Source organism: Dama dama, chromosome X, assembly GCF_033118175.1.
Source record: "Dama dama isolate Ldn47 chromosome X, ASM3311817v1, whole genome shotgun sequence".
NCBI lineage: Eukaryota > Metazoa > Chordata > Mammalia > Artiodactyla > Cervidae > Dama > Dama dama.
The window spans coordinates 90,947,818-90,969,693 of NC_083714.1; the positions used below are offsets into that span (position 1 = coordinate 90,947,818).

The following is a 21,876-nucleotide window of genomic DNA, read 5'->3' on the forward strand; positions in this document are numbered from 1 at the left end:
ATTCCATCCATGCTCTCTCTGAGAGCACCCAGACCCAGAACCTTCAAACCCTGTCTTTTTGAATTGTTTCATTTTTTGTTTGTTTCTTTTTGACCATGCCACACAACTTGAAGCATCTTCATGTCAGACTCTTTGGGACCCCATGGGTTGTAGCCTACCAGGCTCCTCCATCCACGGGATTTTCCAGGCAAGATTACTGGAGTGGGTTACCATTTCCTTCTCCAGGGGATCTTCCTGACCCAGGGATCGAACCCGGGTCTCCTGCATTGTAGGCAGATGCTTTACCATCTGAGCCACCAGGGAAGTCCTCAAACCCTGTCTTTTCGGATTGTTTCATTTTTTTGTTTGTTTCTTTTTGACCATGCCACACAGCTTGAAGCATCTTAGTTCCCCCACCGAGGATTGAACCCAGGTCCCCAGCAGTGAAGTACCAAATCCTAACCACTGGACTGCCAGGGAATTCCCTCTTTTGGAATTTTTATGGCAGCTTCATTACCCAGACAAGGTTGATTAAATCACTGGCCACTGGTGATTGATTCACCCTCCAGAACCTTCCCCTCCCCCAAGGTCAGAGTGTGGGACTGAAAGTTGTTTCTCCTGGCACCCAGCCCCCATTCTTCCGCTAGGTCATTTATTATATTAACATAACAAAAGACACCTTGACTACTCTCCTCTTTTAGAGAATTCCAAGGATTTTAGGATCTCTGTGCCAGAAAGGAAGCAGAGACCACATCAAAATATCATAAAGATCCTCTCATGGCAGAAACTACTGAAGCCTGAGTACCTGAGTCACAGGTATGTACTCAGTCACTCAGTCGTATCTGACTCTTTGCGGCCCCGTGGGCTATAGCCTGCCAGGCTCCTCTGTCCAAGGAATTTCCCAGGCAAGAATACTGGAGTTGGGGTGTCATTTCCTCCTCCAAGGGATTCTTCTGACCCAGGGATCAAACCAATGTCTCTTTCATCTCCTGCATTGGGAGGCAGATTCTTTACTGTTAACGCCACCTGGGAAGCTAAATGCTCTTCACAGGGTAGAGAATTGTTGCCAGCTCCTCTTTCTGATATCTATACTAGTGCTTATTTCTTACTCTGTGATAGCAAACCCCTTAAGAGTTGAGAATGGAATCAAGAAATGACACCCTCTGAACATAGTGTAACCATAGTGTCTTACAAGACAAGGACATTTCCTAAATTTTTGTCCAGGAAACCTGAATATCTTCCCTAACCTAAGGAAGAGCTCAGAGTAATTCTCAGTTCTAACAGAGGGTATGGGGCTTATCCTCACATCTTGAATGTAACTGATATAACGAAAATGAAATCACTTAATTTTATTATAATCTGACTTAGACAAAAAGTTGGTGTTCTATGAGAAGAATAGAAATAATGGAACCAAAAGTGAGAATTCATGAGTGTATCACTAGGCTTGACCTTGAGAGCAGACATAAATTTCTCCAGAGTACAGTAAAGGAGTTAATCATAGTGAAAATTCAAGAACAACATAAATTTACCATAATAGTTATTTAGGATATTTCAAAAGGATATTACAGTAGGTTTTGAAGAATGTTCAGTGGTAAGTGTAAAAGTTTACTAGAGTTGCAATAACAAAATACCACAGACTAGGCAGTTTAAACAATAGAAATTTATTTTCTCATAGTTCTGGAGGCTAGAAGTCCAAAATCAAGGTGTTGACAAGTCTGGTTTCTTCTGAGGCTTCTCTCCTTGACCTTGGGTGGCCTTGCGCCCTGCAGTGGCTTGAAGCAGGGTTTTGGTTCCCAGCCAGAGATTGAGATTGGACTGCAGCAATAAGAGAGCCAAATCTTAGCCACTAGACCAGTGGTCAGTGACAAGGCCCTGGCCCTTTGGCTTTGCAAAAGAATTTTCAAAAAAGATGAAAAGTAATGAAACAAGTGTTTATTAGGAGAAAAAAGAGTACAGTAAGTGTGGATAGACATACCAGTGGACTCAGACAGTGCACCCTCAGGGCATTTCTTCCTGGTTTCCTTTGGCCACTCATTTCGATTTGTCTGGTTCTGAGTCTATATTGGGTATTTATTTCAGGATCCTCCCGTGTGTGTGCACATCTCTCAGCCAAAATGGATTCCAGAGAAGAGTTCTATGGGTAGCTTCACATCACTCTCCTTTTGACCTCCAAGGAGTTTTTTAGTCGGGAAGATCTCCTTGACTTAGAGAATGAGGAATATGTAGTCTCTCATCTCTTATCTAGGCAGGCCCAGCCTCCTTTTTCAATTGTCCTGCTATTTTGGAGTTTCTGTCCTCAAGGAATGAACTCTAGCTGTTCACCCTGGGGCCCATCTATCTCCTGCCTTGGCTTGAAGATGACCACTTTCTCACTGTGTTCTCACATGGTTTTTTTTTTTTTTTCAGTGTGTACCCATCGCTTGTGTGTCTGCGTGTGTCCACATTTCCTCTTATAATAATACCAGTCAGATTGGATTAGGGCCCACCCTGGTGGTCTCATTTTAATTTCAACACCTCTTTAAAGGCCCTGTCTGCAAATACAGTCACATTTTGAGGTCCTGGGAGTTAAGGCTTCAACATACAAATTTTGGAGGAACACAATTCAGTCCATACAACAGGGGGAAAGTTTTACAATATGAATTAAAAGGCAAGATATAATATAATATTTTGTTGTTGTTGTTTAGTTGCTAAGGCATGTCCAACTCTTTGCAACCCCATGGACGATAGCCTACCAGGCTCCTCTGTCCATGGGATTTTCCAGGTAAGAATACTGGACTGGGTAGCCATTTCCTTCTCCAGGGGATCTTCCCAACCCAGGGATCAAACCTGCGTCTCCTGCACTGCAGGCTGATTCTTTACCACTGAGCCACCAGGGAAGCCCCAATATAATATTTAGTGTGACTCTAATCATATAAACATATGCAGAAAAAGACTGGATAGAAATACTCAAAATTATTAATAATGGTTTTTTAGAGTTTGAAAATTATGAATAATTTAAAATGTTTTCTTCTTTATGCATTTCTGTATTTTCTAAATTTTCTATAATAAAACATGTATTATAATGAGAAAAATGCAATAAAAGTCACATTAAAAATTCATTCCTTTTCCCCTTAATTTTATGACTAAATCAGCTTACCTTCAAGAACGGAAGACAAGGAGATAAATGTGACAGAATAATTGGTATCGATTGTTAAATTATAAGTGGTATTCTATTATAGGTCATACTATGGTGAGGTTGATCCTGTTGATTGGTTCTCTTTTGAGTAAAATGATTAAAAATGACTTGTTTTTATATGTGAAGGGGATAAAAAGCTATAAGCTTCCAGTCATAAAATGAGTAAGTCATGAGAATGTAATGTACAGCATGGTGACTATAGTTAATAAAAATATATTGCATATTTGAAAGTAGGAGAGTAGATCTTGAAAGTTCTCATCACGAGAAAAGAAATTTTTGTTATTATGTATGGTGATGGATGTTAATTGGTCTTATTGTGGTGATCATTTTGCAATACATACAAATGTTGTATCATTACATCATACACTTGAAACTAATAAAATGTTATGTCAATTGTACCTCAATTTAAAAAGTTTTTAAACTTGTTTTTTCAATCTGAAAACCTGGGGATTCATTTTTGGACTGCAATAAGAGCACCATCCACTACACTACAATGAAATCTTGTGGAACCTTTCATCTGGTCCTTTCTTTGACATCTATGAATCCCCAACCTGAGAAGATATTTAAATCAAAGCATCCAAATCATGTACTTTAGACTACTATTTTTCTCTTTCTTTGGAACCAGACTATAAGAGACATCAAAGAAGGAACTTTTGTATTGCTGTGGTCTTCCAGGTTCACCCAAATATGATATTATGTCTTGACATATGAGCACACAGTTTCCAAGCAACTGTTCCCAGATACCTTTACAATTTTGTTTATTCATTTTTGGCTGTGCTGGGTCTTCATTGTTGTGTATGGACTTCTCTTATTTCGGAGCACTGGCTCTAGGCGGGGTGGTCTTCAGTAGTTGTGGCTCGTGGGCTATAGAGTGTGGGGCTTCAGTAGTTGTGGTGCATGGGCTTAGTTGCCCCATGGTGTGTGGAATCTTCCCAGACCAGGCATCAAACCCATGCCTCCAGCATTGGCAGAAGAATTCTTAACCATGGGACCACCAGGGAAGTCCCCATCAGATACCGTCACATCACCTCCACTTTTACACTTTAGTATATTTTTGCCTTCTTAATGCTTTCTTTCTGGGTTCTTTCTTCCCATACCGCTCTTAGCTCTGAAACTTGCATACTTTTACCTGTTCATCAGGAGCTGGGTCATACAACTCTACTAACCATCTTTTTTTTCTTTTTTTCTACTAACCATCTTTGGGTGCATTTTCTCTGATCTAGTTCAAAGGTCATTGAATCATGCTGGCTCTCCTCCATGAGGCAAACTTGTAGAACCTGTAATTAAGGAGACATAATCTAGATGCAGGCCAACATGGTTTTCACTAGAGTTAGCATTTCTAATATTAAAAGTTTATTATATGCCTAATAAGTAGACATATAGATGAGCAACTAGTGGATGGAATCTAATTAAACTTTGAAAACCTTTTTTGAGAAGCTTTTATTTCAAAGGTAATTAAAAAGGAAACATCCCTTTCCCCCCCATAAAGACCAGCAACTTAGAAAGATACCAGGTGCTGGAGTTAGAAGAAGAATAAAATGATCTCTACATTTGAGAAGGCCTGTCTAGTGGGAGATACAAAAAATATGAACACAATTTTTATAGAAGAAATACTATATTAGATATATAAACAGAAGAACAAACTCTGGGATTTAACCTAGGTTGGTGGTGACATGGCGAAATGCACCAAGAAGGTTGGAATCATGGATAAATATGGGACCCATTATGGTGCTTCCCTCAGGAAAATGGTAAAAAATTTTGAAATCAGTCAGCATGCCAAGTACACTTGCTCCTTTGGTGGCAAAACAAAGATGAAGAGATGAGCTATGGGCATTTGGCTCTGTGGTTTGTGCATGAAAATGGTAGCTGGTGGTGCTTGGACCTACAACACCATTTTCACCATCACAATAAGTCTGCCATCAGAAGACGGAATTGAATGACCAATAGAAGCACCACCATTTGAATCATTGCTAGCCTATAATAAATAGGTTAATTTATGTAACAAAATTACTTAGGTTTGTTGTTAATTTTATTAGTTAAATGTTGTTGTTTAGTCACTAAGTCACATCCGACTCTTTCTGTGAACCTGTGGACTGTAGCTGCCAGGCACCTCTGTCCATGGGATTTCCTAGGCAAAATACTAGAGTGGGTTGCCATTTCCTCCTCAAGGGAATCTCCCTGACCCAGAGATTGAACCTGCATCTCCTGCACTGGCAGGAGGGTTCTTTACCATTGAGCCAGCAGGGAAGCCCAAAAGTGTTCTTATTAACATTGCATTAATTTTTCTTTCTAAAAAAAGACCTGGATATTAAAGTCCTCCTAATTTTTTTGGAAAACAACAACAAAAAAAACCCAGAAGCAAAAGAGATTAACACTGCCTGAGTAGTGGATGTTAAGGTTTTAAATGAGTCAATATATGAAGCTTCCTTTTCCCTCTTGATAATAATTTCTAACCAATTGAGAAATAAGGCATAGGAGACAAGTAAATGGAGATTAAAATGTCAGCATTCTTACTGATGAAACTGTTGAGTGGACATGACTTTAGAGCTGCAGCCAGGTAGCCTGTTACTTCTCTTTCATTCTCTGCCCTGAATTAGAGAGACTTCCTCATCTGGTTGGGCAACCTAGGCCACCCACACAAAGTAAATCAGAATGCACTATTTCTATGGGCAGAATGGCTTCAAAAGTGAGAACTCAGAAAGAAAAAAAAAAGTGAGAACTCAGGAGGGGCTGAGCTATACATACCCAGTACCTTCTCTCAAAATCATAAGTCAAGTTAGTCAATTTTCTTTCAGAAGAGGAGTAATGAGAAGGCAGAAAGAGAAAAGAGTTTCACTCACTAACAGCAACCATCTATTGCTCTGATCTGTGGAGACCTGCCCCTTTCTGTCACATACAGTTTTCTTGGGACTGTACAGAAAATTTCCACTTCACCCCTGAGTACACAAGAGCCAGGCTTTGATCTCGGGTGGCCTTGGCCTGCAGCACCTTGAAGCAGGGTTTTGGTTCCTGGCCAGAGATTGAAATCAGGTCGCAGCAGTCAGAGTGCTGAATCCTAGCCACTAGACCAGTGGTCAGTGACAAGGCCCTGGCCCTTCAGCTTTTCAGAAAAGAATTCCCACAAAGACAGAAACTAATGAAACAAATAAAGTATTTACTAGGAGAAAAAGTGTACAGTATGTGTAGATAGACGCACAGGTAGACTAAGAGAGTCATGCCCTTGTGGTAGTCTGAATCACTCCTATGAAGCATTTCTGCTGGGTTTCCTTTGGCCTATCATTTTGATTTACCTGATTCTGAGTCTGTATTTGGTATATCTCAGGATCCTCCATGTGTGTATGCACATCTCTCAGCCAAGATGGTTTCCATCAAAGAGGCCTATGGGTAGTTGACATCCTTTTTTGACCTCCAAGGAGCTTTCCAGTTGGGAAAGTTTCCTTGACTTTAAGGGGGCTTCCCAGGTGGTGTAGTGGTGAAAAAAATCCACCTGCCAAGGCAGGAGAAACCTGAGACGTGGGTTCAATCCCTGAGTCAGGAAGATCTCCTGGAGGAGGAAATGGCAACCCACTCCAGTATTTCTTGCCTGAAAAATCCCATGGACAGAGGAGCCTAGCGGGCTACAGTCCATGGGGTCACCAAGAGTTGAACATGACTGAGCACACAGACACCCTGACTTCGAGAATGAGAAATATGTGTTGTCTCATCTTTTATTAATATCTGGGCAGGGTCCAGTCTCCTCTCCTGATGGTCCTGCTATTGTTATTGTGGAGTTTCTGTCCAAGGGGAATGAACTCAAATTGCTCTAACAGAGGGGGCCCATTTACCTCCTGCCTCAAATCTTCCCTGAGGGATATAGACCCCAAGAAATCTTTATTGGAAAGATGAAGGTCTGTCTTCTGCGGCTTCTTCAGGCTGGCAAGGGGCTCATAAACCCTACCTTGCTGGGGTCATGGAGCTCTTGCCCTGTCTCATTAAGGGACCCCAGAGTTTCTTCTGTTATTATTTTGGCAGGATCTGCTATGGGGAGTGGCTGGAGTCCTGTATTACCATTGTCCTGTGATGCCCTAGAGAAAACAAACTAAATAATTAGAGAAGCAGAAGCTAACCACTTAAGCAGAAGTAAAAGACTATTATAATCAGAAACTCAAACAAGGGTAGGAATCTGGTTAGACAGGTCAGCATATTTTTTGTTAATCTCAGGCTTAAAATTTTTGGATATTTCTCTGTTTCTAAAATGGAAGGTCTGAATCTGTTGGTCCCGGGCCTCCTTCTTGAACTGAAAGGTCTTAGTTGCAGGTTTGCAACAATATGGAAGACAGCAAAGCACTACACGAAATATAACATAAATCAGTATGGCTGAGATGAGGAAGGTTGTAAGGAAATGGAAACCTCCCATCAGAAAGATTTTAGCAGTTCTGTGGGATCCAGGAGAACAAGTTAGAGAAGCAGTTTTCAATTTCCCCACCCATACTGAACAGTGAGGATTGGTGGTTAATTGTTGAAGCCAGGTGGCTTGTTGTTGAATTTTCTCAGTAGCAGTCTCTATCTGGGAAGAGGTGTTAATGTATGTGCAAAAAGAAGTATTGGCAACTGCATATACCCCCTCCTTGTTCTGCCAACAGATAATACCACCTTGGCCAGCAAATCTAGAGACTTCTGTAAATTAGCAAGAGAGCACTATGGTTAGCTATGGCAGTAAGAGTATAGTTTCAAAGGACATGTTGGTAGGCAACTACTCCCCATTTCAACTACACCATTTTAACAGGGTGTACCCAAAAAATAGGCATTTCCATCTGGGAGTCACCAGGTAAATCTTGAGTTAATTGAGTAAACAGTTTTAATGAACTAGCCCAGTGCTTAGATTCATTGAAGGAGTAGATTGAGAAAGAAGGTTCCCAGCATACACTGTGTGTGTGTGGAGTTGTTGCATAGATGATTAATGGCCCATGGTTTTTTCTCTACCTGACATATGAAAATGTATTCTGGTTAGGCGCAATAGACTAACTCATTCAAGGTTTTAAAAACTAGCCATTCCATCACCGACTCGATGGACGTGAGTTTGAGTAGGCTCCGGGAGTTGGTGATGGACAGGGAAACCTGGCGTGCTACAGTCCATGGGATCACAAAAAGTTGGACACGACTGAGCGACTGAACTGAACTGAAGTGTTTACTCTTTCTGATACTCTTTATTCCTCATTAAATATTTAAGATTTTGTATGGTAGTGTTTTCCTTCCACCTGAAGAATTGCCTTTAACATTTTTTAAGTGCACGTCACTAGACACAATTTATCTCTCTCTTCTTTCTCTGTTTTAAATTAGCTTTTTTTTGCCATAACACATGTAGGACATTTTCACCGAATATAGAATTCTAGTTTGGAAAAAAAAAAGAAAACAAGCCATCCAATTCTACAGCTATGGAAATGTTCTCTAGCTGCAAACCCAACCTGTTCCATCCATGTCCATCCTACTATCTGCTTCTCCTGTGTGGATCCTTCTTCCATCAGGGGCAAGTTAAGGTTTGAGCACAAGTAGGTAGCTGGAATTCTGACTTAGAAGGGGCCATTATAAGGTGCTGGGGTGTTTTTTTTTTTTAAGTTCTCTAAAATATCTATATTATACATATCAGTTCAATTGCTCAGTTGTGTCTGACTCTTTGCAACCCCATGAACCGCAGCACGCCAGGCCTCCCTGTCCATCACCAACTCCTGGAGTTCACCCAAACCCATGTCCATTGAGTTGGTGATGTCATCCAAGCATCTCATCCTCTGTCGTCCCCTTCTCCTCCTGCCCTCAATCTTTCCCAGCATCAGGGTCTTTTCAAATGAGTCAGCTCTTCACATCAGGTGGCCAAAGTATTGGAGTTTCAGCTTCAGCATCAGTCCTTCCAATGAACACCCAGGATTGATCTCCTTTAGTATGGACAGGTTGGATTTCCTTGCAGTCCAAGGGACTCTCAAGAGTCTTCTCCAACACCACAGTTCAAAAGCATCAATTCTTTGGCGCTCAGATTTCTTTATAGTCCAACTCTCACATCCATACATGACTACTGGGAAAACCATAGCTTTGACTAGATGGACCTTCGTTGACAAAGTAATGTCTCTGCTTTTTAATTTGCTGTCTAGGTTGGTCATACCTTTCCTTCCAAGGAGCAAGCGTCTTTTAATTTCATGGCTGCAATCACCATCTGCAGTGATTTTGGAGCACAAAAAATAAAGTCAGCCACTGTTTCCACTGTTTCCCCATCTATTTGCTGTTAAGTGATGGGACTGGATGCCATGATCTTAGTTTTCTGAATGTTGAGGTTTAAGCCAACTTTTTCACTCTCCTCTTTCACCTTCATCAAGAGGCTCTTTAGTTCTTTTTCACTTCCTGCCATAAGGGTAGTGTCATCTGCATATCTGAGGTTATTGATATTTCTCCCGGCAATTTTTATTCCAGCTTGTGGTTCCTCCAGCCCAGCGTTTCTCATGATGTACTCTGCATATATATGTATACAAAAGCTTTGCTAGTATACTTGACAAAGGCTTGAGAAAGAATATTTAAAAAAAAAAAGAGATGGAGAAATTGCAGAACACAAACTAAATGAAATGGGAGCACTGAATATGAAATAGAAAAAGTGAAACCAACTGGATAAAAGTAATAGATCATCATATAGTCCAGTTGTTTTCAAACACGACGGCTCATTAGAAACATATCTGGAGCTCTGGAGAAAAAGAGCAATACCTAAGCATTTGTACTTTTTAAAAAAATTTCAAGATAATTCTGATATGCATCTGATCTTAAAAAGTGATTACAGGTTTTTCTATTAGATCCTAGTTTTGGTGATATACAGTTCTATTATTTTTCTGTTGAACAATCAAGATACAATGGTATTAAGTAATAGTTACATAATCACAATAGTAAAATATATTTATCAGTTTTCACATTCAATAGCCAGACAAAAATTAAAGATACTTACAGTTGCAAGCCATAATGAGAACTTGATTAACTTAAAAATATAAAATAATTACATACAATTTGGGGGGATCAAGCAGAGTGATATGGTAAGTGGAAGTGCATACATCCACATGTTTCCATCCTCCCAGTGAATCTGTCTTTTGGTTGGTGCATTTAATCCATTTATATTTAAGGTAATTATTGATATGTAAGATCCTATTCAGTTCAGATCAGTTCGGTCAGTTGTGCCCGACTGCTCTAAGGTCTTGTACCATCCTATATTCCTAATTTGGCTTAACAACTAGCAGAATAAGTGTACTGCACAGACACTGCAGGGCACCAAGAGGCCTTGCTTTAAGAATTTATCTATGAGGGGTTTTAAGCCCTTCTTTGCTTCCAACTGTATAAGATATTGTCTCTTGTTAGGATAGGCAGTTTCTGGCCCAAGGATAATTCTTACAGGTTGGGCATTTGTGGCCCTTCCAGGGATTTCTTTGTCCCTTATAGAAGAGTCTACTGTTTGTATAATATGGCTGGGAATAGAATCTTGCTCTTCTGGCTGGTCTGTCTTAGTCAGAGTCAAAATAAGGGGCTGCTTGGGGCCTCCTAACTTCAGGATGGCCCCAAGAGAGCTCAGAAGGTCCCTCCTAAGGAAAGGGGTAGGATACTGAGGCACAACAAGAAAGCGGCAATAAAGATCCAATTGAAGAATGGTATTATAGAGACCCGTTTTCAGGCCATTTTTCTCTATTCCCCAACTTATACAAAGGTCAGGCACCATTACAGTAGAACTTAAGTTTTTCCTTTCTCAGTCCTTTTATTTTAAACAATTTCCAGTTCTTAAGGATACACTCCAGAGGTGATGCTTCTGGTTTGTGGGGGCAGGGTGGGGTGGGGATGGAGAGCCCTCCCATGTTGGGTAACTTGCAACAGAGAACAAGAGAGTGCTCCTAGAAATGAAATCTGGTGTCCCAGAAATATTTACCAGGAGGCTTTAGCCTGAAGGGGTTCAGGATGCCCCCTAAATTCCCTTCAAACCTGATGCAGTCTCAAGTGTCCTCTACTCTCCCATCAATTCCTGACCAAATGCCTCTATTCTTCCTTGGTCCACCTTGATGATGGGAAAGATTGAAGGCAAAAGGAAAAGGGGGCGGCAGAGGATGAGATGGTTTGATAGCATCACAGACTTAATGGACACGAATTTGAGCAAACTCAGGGAGGTAGTGAAGGACAGGGGAGCCTGGTGTGCTGCAGTCCATGGATCATGAAGTTGGGCATGACTTAGCGACTGAACAACAACACAAGGTGTCCCCCACATGGCCAGGGGAGGACATTTGAACCAGTGCAGACCACTTGCCAGACTTTCTTTGGAGAGATCCCTTGTCTGTAGAGCTTATCTCCTGTAATGAGTTTTCCTGTGCTGGTATCTGTCTATTCCTCACAACTGAGCATCAACAAAGTTTATAATTTGGGCTTCTGGGTAGCAAGCAGCCTGATAGATTGTCGGTAGCACTGTGGAGGCTGCCAAGGACTGGAGTGAAGGGGTCTGATAAACGCAAAGAGGGACCCTTGGAGAAATTGGAGTTGGGCACTATGGAAGATGGCATGGATTCAAGACTCAAGGGCCGGAAGGTGAAGAAATTCTCATAGTAAATTTTTGGGGCATTGAGTGAGGTGAGAGACTGGACAGCAGAAGAACTCCAAATCCCTTGCCCTATCTGTCTGGCAGCTGAGATAGAATTGGGAATCGTCTTGATGATTCTGTCTGACATAGCACCAAGTTTGGCAGTGGCATGGACGCAGTTTAGGAATGAAGTCCAGGAAATCCTTCCCTAAATGGATGCAGAGATAAGAAGTGAGAAAGAGACTTTGTTGTGCGCGTAAGGTGGGAAAGAAAAGCATAGTGGAGGGTTCCATATGGGACAGTGAGAGAAGGAGAGCGAGAGAGGCCCCTTGGGCTCCTGCATGGTTGGAAATTATGTTTCCACCATGTCTCAGAGGACAGCGTCAGCTGTCATCCAAGCATTATTTGGAATCTGCGAGGCTCGAGGAATCCCCCTGCCACTCCCAATGTTGGGGGTAGCCATAGTGCTGTGGGCAGACAGAGGTTATGCCTTGTGAGTCTTGAAAAGGGGCCTCAAGCTGACTTGAGTCAGGGGCTGTGAAGTCCGTGGTTTACCTTGAATTCCCAAGTTTCAGAATCAAATATGATCTCCAGGTGGACTTGGCCTGCAGCATCTTGAAGCAGGATTACAGTTCTCGGCGAGATTGAGGTCAGGTCTCAGCAGTGAGAGTGCTGAATCCTAGCCACTAGACCAGTGGTCAGTGACGAGGTTGTGGCCCTTCAGCTTTTCAGAAGAGAATTCTGACAAAGATAGGAAGTAATGAACCAAGTGTTTCTAGGAGGAAAAGAGTACAGTATGTGTGGATAGACCCATGGGTGGACTGAGAGAGAGTCGTGCCTTTGTGGTAGTTTGAGTCACTCACATGGGGCATTTCTTCTGGGTTTCCTTTGGCAAATCATTTTGATTTGCCTGGTTCTGAGTCTGTATTTGGTATATCTGCACCATCTGCCTTTGGTCACCATCTGCAGTGATTTTGGAGCCCAGGGGAAGAAAATCTGTCACTGTTTCCATTGTTTCCCCATCTATTTGCCATGAAGTGATGGGACCGAATGCCATGATCTTAGTTTTTTGAATGCTGAGTTACCAATCCAAATTAAGGTTACCAATCCAAAAACAGGAAGGTTGTCTTAGATTACCTCAGTGGGCCCATTATAATCACAGAAGCCCTTAAAAGTAGAAGAGGGTAGATCAGAAAGATTCAAAGCAGATGGATTTGATGCATTGGAGCTTAGAAATGGAGAAGAGTACATGTTAAGGAAATGGGACTTCAGTCCTACAATTGCATGGAACTAAATTCTACCAACAACGTGACTGAACTTGGAAGTGAATTCTTCCCCAGAGCTTCTAAATAGGAATGCAGATACTTTGATTTACCCCTGTGAGACCCTGAGCAAAGAATCCAGCCATGCAGTGCTGGACTTCTGACCTCTATAAAGTGTGGAATAATAAATTTGTGTTGTTTTAAGCCAATAAATTTGTGGTAATTTTTTACTGCAGAAATAGAAAACTAATAAAGGTATGTTTCCTTTTGTAATTAATATGTAAATAGTGGGGTGATATTTTGAGATCATGTGAATAACTATGTTTTCCATTACTCAAGGATCATCTATTGATTATCCTTGTCTGAATCAGTTATTCCTTTGGTGAGTACAAAATGGTAAGTTTTGAATTCTAGAATTTCTTATAGATTTATTAGCTGATGTTCTTTTTAAAAAAATATATTTATTTGGCTGCACCAGGTCTTAGTTGCATCATGAAGGATCTTCATGTGGGACATTTTTTTAGTTGCAGCATGTGGGATCTTAAGTTGCAGCATGTGGGATCTATTTCCTTGAAGAGGGATAGAACCTAGGCCCCTTGCATTGGAAGCATGGAGTTTTAGCCACTGGACCACTGGGGAAGTCTCTGTTAGCTGGTGTTCTTCTGTAAAGAAGAGCTTCCCCATGCCCTTTTAAAGCATTACTATGCAATGTATGACAAAACCCACTGAAATGTTGTGAAGTAATTAGCCTCCAACTAATAAATAAATAAATAAATAAGAACAGCATGTATATTATCTATGGTGAAACAGATCACCAGCCCAGGTGGGATGCATGAGACAAGTGCTCGGGCCTGGTGCACTGGGAAGACCCAGAGGAATCGGGTGGAGAGGGAGGCGGGAGGGGGGATCAGCATGGGGAATACGTGTAAATCTATGGCTGATTCATATCAATGTATGACAAAACCCACTGAAATGTTGTGAAGAAATTAGCCTCCAACTAATAAAAAAAAAATAAATTAATTAAAGCATTACTATGAAATTATGCATTCTCTTAAAATTCAGTAAGGAAGTCGCAACCCACTCCAGTATTCTTGCCTGGAAAATCCCATGGACAGAGGAGACTGGTAGGCTACAGTCCATGGGGTTGCAAAGAGTCGGACATGACTGAGGGACTAACACTTTTACTTGAATCTAATAAATATCAAAAAATACTTCAATATCTTTTGAAATTAAGTTTGACAGCTTCAAATATAAAATTTCAAAAATCAAATATATCCACATTCTATTATTCAGCAAGTCCACTGGTAGTTTTTTTTTTTTTTTAATATTTATTTATTTATTTTTGGTTGCACTGGGTTTTTGTTGCTGCACGTAGGCTTTCTCTAGTTGCGGAGCTACTCCCTAGTTGCAGTGCAGAGGCTTCTCATTGTGGTGGCTTCTCTTGTTGTGGAGCATGAGCTCTAGGGTGTGTGGGCTCAGTAGTTGCAGCTTGTGGGCTCTAGAGTGCAGGCTCAGTAGTTGTGGCACATGGGTTTAGCTGCTCTGTGGCATGTGGGATCTTCCTGGATCAGGGATTGAACCAGTGTCCCCCACATTGCAAGACAGATTCTTAACCACTGGACTACCAGGGAAGCCCACGCTGATAGGTTTATACCCAAGAGTAATGCACACGTTTTCAGCCAATAATATGTACTGGAATGTTTAAAGCAGTACTATTTGCAGTAGTTAAACTGGAAAATAACCAAAAAGTGATCAACAAGGTAGAAGGAATAAATTGTGATATAGTCCCAGAAAGGAATACTATACAGCTAAGAATGAATGATCTACAATGACACATGACAATATGGATGAATCTCAAAAAGTTAATGTTGAATGAACTTCCTCAGTCTAGTAAAGGGTATATACAAAAACCCCACAGCTAGCAACATAGTTAATGGTGAAAACCTGAATACTTTCCCCCTGTGATCAGAAACAAGGCAAGGTTGTCTACTCTTACCACTTCTACTCAATATCGTACTGAAAGTTTGAACTAGAGCAATTAGGTAAGGAAACGAAACAAAGGGCATTCAGATTGGAAATGAAGAAGTGAAACCATCTCTGTAGATGACATTATCTTGTATATAGAAAGTTCTAAGTAATCCATTAAAACACTATTAGAACTTATAAGTGTGCTCAGCCAGGTTGCAAGGTACAGGAACAATATACAAATATCAATTATATTTCTATAGAAGAAAAAGAGGGAAACTTTTTTTTTACAATAATATCAAAAAGAGTAATATACTTGAGAATATATTTATCTAAAGAAGTATAAAACTTACTCTCTGAAAACTATAGAATATTGTTGACAACTTGAAAGAAGACCTTAAAAAAATGGAAAGACATCCATTTTCACAGTTCAGAAGACTTGATACTGTTAAGATGGTAATACTTTCCAAATTAATGTATGGATATATGGCCACACCCCTCAAAATTCCAGCTGTCTGGAATTGGCAAGCAGATCCTAAATTTCACATGGAAATTCAAGGGACTCTAGAATAGCCAAAAATCTTCAAAGAGAAGAACAAAGTTAAAGGACTCATGTTTCCAATTTCAAAACTTACTACAAAGCTACAGTAATCAAGACAGTGTGGGGGACTTCCCTGTGGTCCATTGGCTAACACTCTATATTCCCAAAGCAGAGGATCTGGGTTTGATCCCTGGTCAGGAAACTAGATCCCACATGCCGAAACTAAGGCCCAGCACATGCAAATAAATAGATATTAAAACAAAAAGTGTGGGACTGGTGTAAGGACAGACATGTAACTCAGTGGAATGGAACTGAGAATTCAGAAGTAAACCCTCACATTTTCAGTCAGTTGATTTTTGGTGAAGTGCTAAGACAATTCAATGAGGGAAAGAATAGTCTTTTCAACAAATGGTATTGGGACACTTTATATCCATATGCAAAGGAATGAATTTGGACTCCTACCCCACACCTTGCACAGAAATTAACTCAAAAATGGACCAAAGACCTAAACATGAAGTAAAACCATAAAGCTAGTGGGAAACATAGGTATAAATCTTTGTGACCATGACTTAGGCAATGGTTTGTTACTATGACACTTAAATCAGAAGCAATAAAAGAAAAACTAGATAAATTGGACTTCATCAAAATTAAAAACTTTTATGTATCAAAAGACACTATGAAGGAGACTTCCAAGATGATCCAGTGGTTAAGACTCTGAGCTTCCACTGCAGGGGGCATGGGTTTGATTGCTGGTCAGGGAACTAAGATCCCAAATGCCATGCAGTGCAGCCAAAAGAATAAATAAATGCAAGATTAAAAAAAGTATACATCTTAAAAAAAATAAAGACACTATGAACAAAGTGAAAAGACAGCCCATAAAATGGACAAATATTAGCAAATCTCTTATCTTATAAAAGTCTAGTGTCTAGACGATATAAAGAACTCTTAAGACTCAACAATATAAAGACAATCAATTAAAAATGGACATAGGATTTGAATAGATTTTTCTTCAAAGAAAACAGCCAAATGGCTAATAAGCACATGAAAAGATATTCAACATCATTAATCATTAGGGAAATGCAATTTAAAACCATGATAAGATACCAGTTCACACTTAGGATGGCTAGGATTAAAAAAAATATAAGAATTATAACAAGTGTTGGTGAGAAGGTGGAATAAATGGAAGCCTCATAATACTGCTGGTGGGCATATAAAGTGGTGCAGCTTTCATGGAAAACAGTCTGGTAGTTTCTCAAAAGGTTAAAAATAGTTACCACATGACTCAGCAATTCTACTCCTAGGTATGTACTCAAAAGAATTTAACACATTTGTCCACAGGAAAACTTGTATACTAATGGTCATAGCAGCATTATTCATAATAGCCAAAAAAGAAGGAAAGAAAAGAGATAACCTAAATGTTCTCTGGCTGATTAATGGATAAATAAAATGTGTTTTTTCCATACAATAGAACATTATTTGGCAATAAAAAAAGGAATGAAGTAAGAACAAAGTTGATGAACCTTGAAAACATTATGCTAAATGAAAGGAGAAGGCTCACAAAAGACCACATACTGCATGCTTCCATTTAGGTGAGTGTTTAGAATAGGCAATTGATGGAGACCAAAAGTAGAATTGTGGTTGCCTGGGGCTGGAGTGAGGGGGTTGGGAGGGAACAGGGAATGACTGGAAATGGGAACAGGGTTTCTTTTGGGGATAGCGAATATATATAAAATTGATTGTAGTAATGGAGGTACAACTCTGTAGCTATACTAAAAACTAGTGAATTGTACATTTCAAAAGTTTGAATTCTATGGCATGTGAATTTTATCTCAATTATCAAAATAGCACATACTATATGCTTCCATTTATATAAAGAACAAAAACAAATAAAAAAAATCTAGGCTGTTAGAAGTTGGGACAGAGGTTGCCCTTGTCAGAAGGGAAAGTAGTTACTAGAAGGAAGCATGAAAGGGATTTCTGGGATACTGATAATGTTTTGTTTCTTGATGTAGGTGCTGTTACATGAGTGTGTTCATTTTCTGAACATTCATTGAGCTGTACACTTATGATATCAGTGTGTACATTTCTCTGTGTATATCATACCTCAATAAAAAGTTTAAAAAACTTAAACATTGGGAAATATTTGAATCAAATATTATAGAAGAAAGTTTAATATCTATAGATTAAATACATTCTAATTTATAAGGAAAGCATGAGGACCCAAATAACTAAGTTTGGGGAAAAGAAAAGATAAGAATAAGCAATTTCCAAAAGAAATTCTAAACAGAATGTACTTCTTTCTACTTTTATCAGCAAATGACTTATTTAAATTGTAGACATGCTGTTGAGAGTGTGATAAGGTTGGTTTACTCTAACATGGCTAATAGCACTGTAAATTGGTAAAAATCCTTTGGAAAGCACTGTAACAAGTATCAAAGTTTATAAATATATTTCTTAAAATAAATAAATAAATAAATATGTTTCTTATCTTTAATATTGATTATCAATAATCCCAATCCTGGGAATGAAACCTAAGAAAGTAATTCAACTAAATATAGACATTGTATTAACGAAAGTGTTTCTTAGAATGAAGGAAAACTGGAAACAACCCGAATAAAAGTTTAAATGGTTAAATAAAAAATAGTGTATCAGTACTATGGAATACTATGCAACTGCTAGCAATGATAATTTTGAGTATTAGAAGTAATTTGAAAAATATTTGATCATGAAAAAAGAAATAGGCAAAATTATATGATAATACTCAGTGGTTTGGGGGACAGTTGTCATGAGTATTAAATTGTTTTATAATAAAAACACAAAATTCATTGTTTTACCCCTGGCCGTTATACCACAAGAAAGAGGTAATGAAGTTGGAGAAAGTCCATAATGATGGAGGATACCATGGAACTTCTAGAAAAATAAAAGCTGAGGAAGGAAATATGGTTGAACTTACACACTCATGAAAGGGATAGGTAAGTGAATGAGAAGAGCTGCATAAAATCTTGAAATGCTAGAATTGGAGAGCACCTCCTGATGCTTCTAATTAATTGATCAAGTTTGTATTGAATAAAGTGAAAGTGAAACTGTAATCACTCAGTCATGTCTGACTCTTTGCCACCCCATGGACTGTAGCTTCCAGGCTCCTCTGTCCATGGAATTCTCCAGGCAAGAATACTGGAATGGATTGCCATTTCCTTCTCCAGGAGATCTTCCTGACTCAGGGACCGAGCCCAGGTCTCCTGCACTGCAGGCGGATTCTTCACCGCCTGAGCCACCTGGGGGGCCACCTTCAATTGAAGGTCTATTAAATCCACTGTTAATCTGCACATGCTAGACTGGTCTCTACAGGGGCTCCTGACTTTACTTCATGCCTCAACCCCTTACGAACTAAGAGGCCTTCTTTATATCAATATATTCCAGTCTGTACCAATGACTTCTTTCCCTGAATTATTTACAATAGCAATTTGTCAGTCTCATAATTGAATCAATCACCTAATCTAAGCAACCAAATAGTTATCAGACACACGAATGTATTATTCTGAATATGTATTAAGTTTTTGTTGAATACTTTCTATGTGCCAGGCAGGAAGAATTGACTTCATAATCACATCCAAGCATCGCAACAACGCTGTGAAACGTGTATGCCGCTGCTCAGTTCAGTTCAGTTCAGTCGCTCAGTCGTGTCCGACTCTTTGCGACCCCACGAATCGCAGCACACCAGGCCTCCCTGTCCATCACCTGCTTCCGGAGTTTACTCAAAGTCATGCCCATCGAGTCGGTGATGCCATCCAGCCATCTCATCCTCTGTCGTCCCCTTCTCCTCCATGCCGCTGCTACTTAGTTGCTAAGTCATGTCCAACTCTTTTCGAACTCATGGACTGTGGCCCGCTAGGCTCCTCTGTTCATGGGATTTCCTAGGCAACCACACTAGAGTGGGTTGCCATTTCCTCCTCCAGGGGATCTTTCTGACCCAGGGATTGAACCCCTGACTCCTGCTCTGCAAGTGGATTCTTTACCACTGAGCCACCTGGGAAGCCCTCTTGAAACATGTATCCAAAAACTGAGGCTCAGGGATGTTAGATAATTTGCTCAAGACCAAGTGTCTGAGCTGGAAATTTAACATGGGTCTAATTCCAAAGACTGCCCTCCTAACCACTAGGTATTAATAATACAGTTTCAATTGTATTGTATATGTTTTCTTTCCCTAATTAGATTTTTAAGACTAGGAGGGTAAGGATTTTATTTTCTTTTTCTTTTGCTTTGTGTATGCTAACTGCTATACACATAGTCCTCAATGGGTACTTAAAGCCAGTAGCTGTAGCTAGCTGAAACTACCAGTTACTTCAAAATGGATTTATATTTTAGATAGATTCACTGGTAATCTATTCAGAATGGATTACTTAAAGGAAACAAGGATATGTAGGTCCTTCCTTAATCCCTGAGATGTGTGTGGAAGAGAACCACACCTTCACAAAGCTGGTTGCTTCTTCCTGACTAAGAACTGATTAGGCTGAATGGGATTAGGGTGTGATCCTTCTTTGATTCTTCTGTTTCTCTTCTGTTTTCTAGAAACTCCTAGCCTAAAAGGGTCTGTCTCCACGCTAGTGCTTTTCCTGGTTTGGCTTTGCTTGCTTACACCCCTCCTTTTCTTGTGTGGGAATGGGAAATGGCAACCCACTCCAGTATTCTTGTGTGGGGAATCCAATGGACAGAGGAGCCTGGCAGGCTGTAGTCCATGGGGTTGCAAGAGTCCAACACAACTTAGTGACTAAACCACCACAAACCACCATGGCACCTACAGAGGCAGGTATTAAAGCCCAATATGCCAGGTTTTATCAGTAAGGTGGTCAACAAATGATTATGGTATTATATCAGGCAAGTTATGCCTCTGAGCCTCAGTTTACTCATCAGTAAAATGGAATTAAGTAAGTCCCCTCCTCTAATATTTCAATATTGTCATAATTTCATAGTTAATATTTAATATTTATGGGTAGCTGGAGGTACACTATGGAGAGACTGGGGCCTATACATCTAGATGGGATTAATTGTTGAAATCATCTTCCATTCTCCTGCTGACTGAATTAGGAAAACACCACAGTTGAGGGTGAGAACTGAGGGGGTGGAGTCAGCTGGCTATCCACAATCTGGTAGGGTCCTTGGGAAAGATTACAGGGGTGAAAGCTCACGTAGAATTTCAGGTTAATTTCAGTTAATTTCAGGTAACCTCATGTAGAAAAGAAAGCTTGGGAAGAAGAGAGTTGAGTTGGAGACCCCTCTGTGCTGTTTTCCCCTCCAACTCTCACCCCTCCCCCACTCCTGTCAATCACCGATTCTGACTATCAAAGCACAAAGGTAGAAAATCCCCTGGGGGTCTCAGGCCAGGAAGCCTCTTATTGTCCAGCTCTGATGCCTAGCGAAGAATAGGAAAAGGCTGCCCTCCCCCCTTTCTCGCTCCCTGCCACACCGGTCTTGCTTTTGCAAGTGGAAAGCAATGTCAGGCCCCACGCAATCCCTTTTGCAAAGCGGGAGAGAGAGAGGGGTGTGTGTGTGTGCGTGTGTGTGCGTGTGTGTGGGGTGTGTGTGTGTGTGTGTGTGTGTGTGTGTGGTGTGTAGCAAAGAGGATTGGGGGTGGGATTCCATGACGTTAGCGGCTCCGCCTCTCGGTGTATATAAGGGGCGCTTGGCGCGCAACGACCCCAAGCAGCAGCTTTGAAGCCTGAGCAACCTAACTCGGCATCCCCAACCCAACTAGGCTGAACTCAGCCTCGCGGAACCCCAACCGAGATTTTCCGCGCCCTGGGCTTGCAACAGCTCCCGGGTAAGCCTTGAAGGCCGACACGTGTGTCGGAGGGGACGAGCGAGGGTCTGGGTATACCTAGGATTCTCTGGCAACCGTGGCATGCAGTTGCATCAACGCGGCCGTGACCTGTTGCAGGCGAGACCCCAGTCCTGGGAGCCAAGGCTCCCATTTGCATCTCAGCTCCAGACCTTTTCTAGATGAGAGCATAAGAAACTGGGAGCTGAGTCGGGGGGCATAAGGCGGAACCCCTCCTCTCGGGTGCTAGCAATTTTGGGCTGCTCAGGGGCCCCTCTCGCGGGGGGTGGGCATCTCCTAATCTTCAGATGTCGAAGCCCCGCCTCACTGTTGATGCTTGCTGGTCAGCCTTGCGGGGCGGGAGGAAATGGGGGAACATTTGCTTACTCCCCTGGGCGACGGCAGTGCCAGTTACAGTGTGGGCTTGGAGAGGAGGGATGGACCTGAGTCTGTGCTCACTTTTGATCTGTGGCCGAGATTGGTCTCCCCTCTCTCCGGGTGATCTAGGAACCATGCTTATTTGAAGCCCTGTAGGTGAGCCCCGGAAAGGAATGTGGATATTGGGTGCTAGAAGGAGGT

General features: G+C 40.9%; 1 non-coding gene across 1 annotated transcript; it reads right to left on the reverse strand.

Moving 5' to 3' along the window:
* Nucleotides 1–230: 230 nt before the first annotated feature.
* Nucleotides 231–303, reverse strand: TRNAC-ACA (transfer RNA cysteine (anticodon ACA)). The gene has a single exon. It is a non-coding gene; the product is annotated as a tRNA-Cys (tRNA).
* Nucleotides 304–21,876: the final 21,573 nt, after the last annotated feature.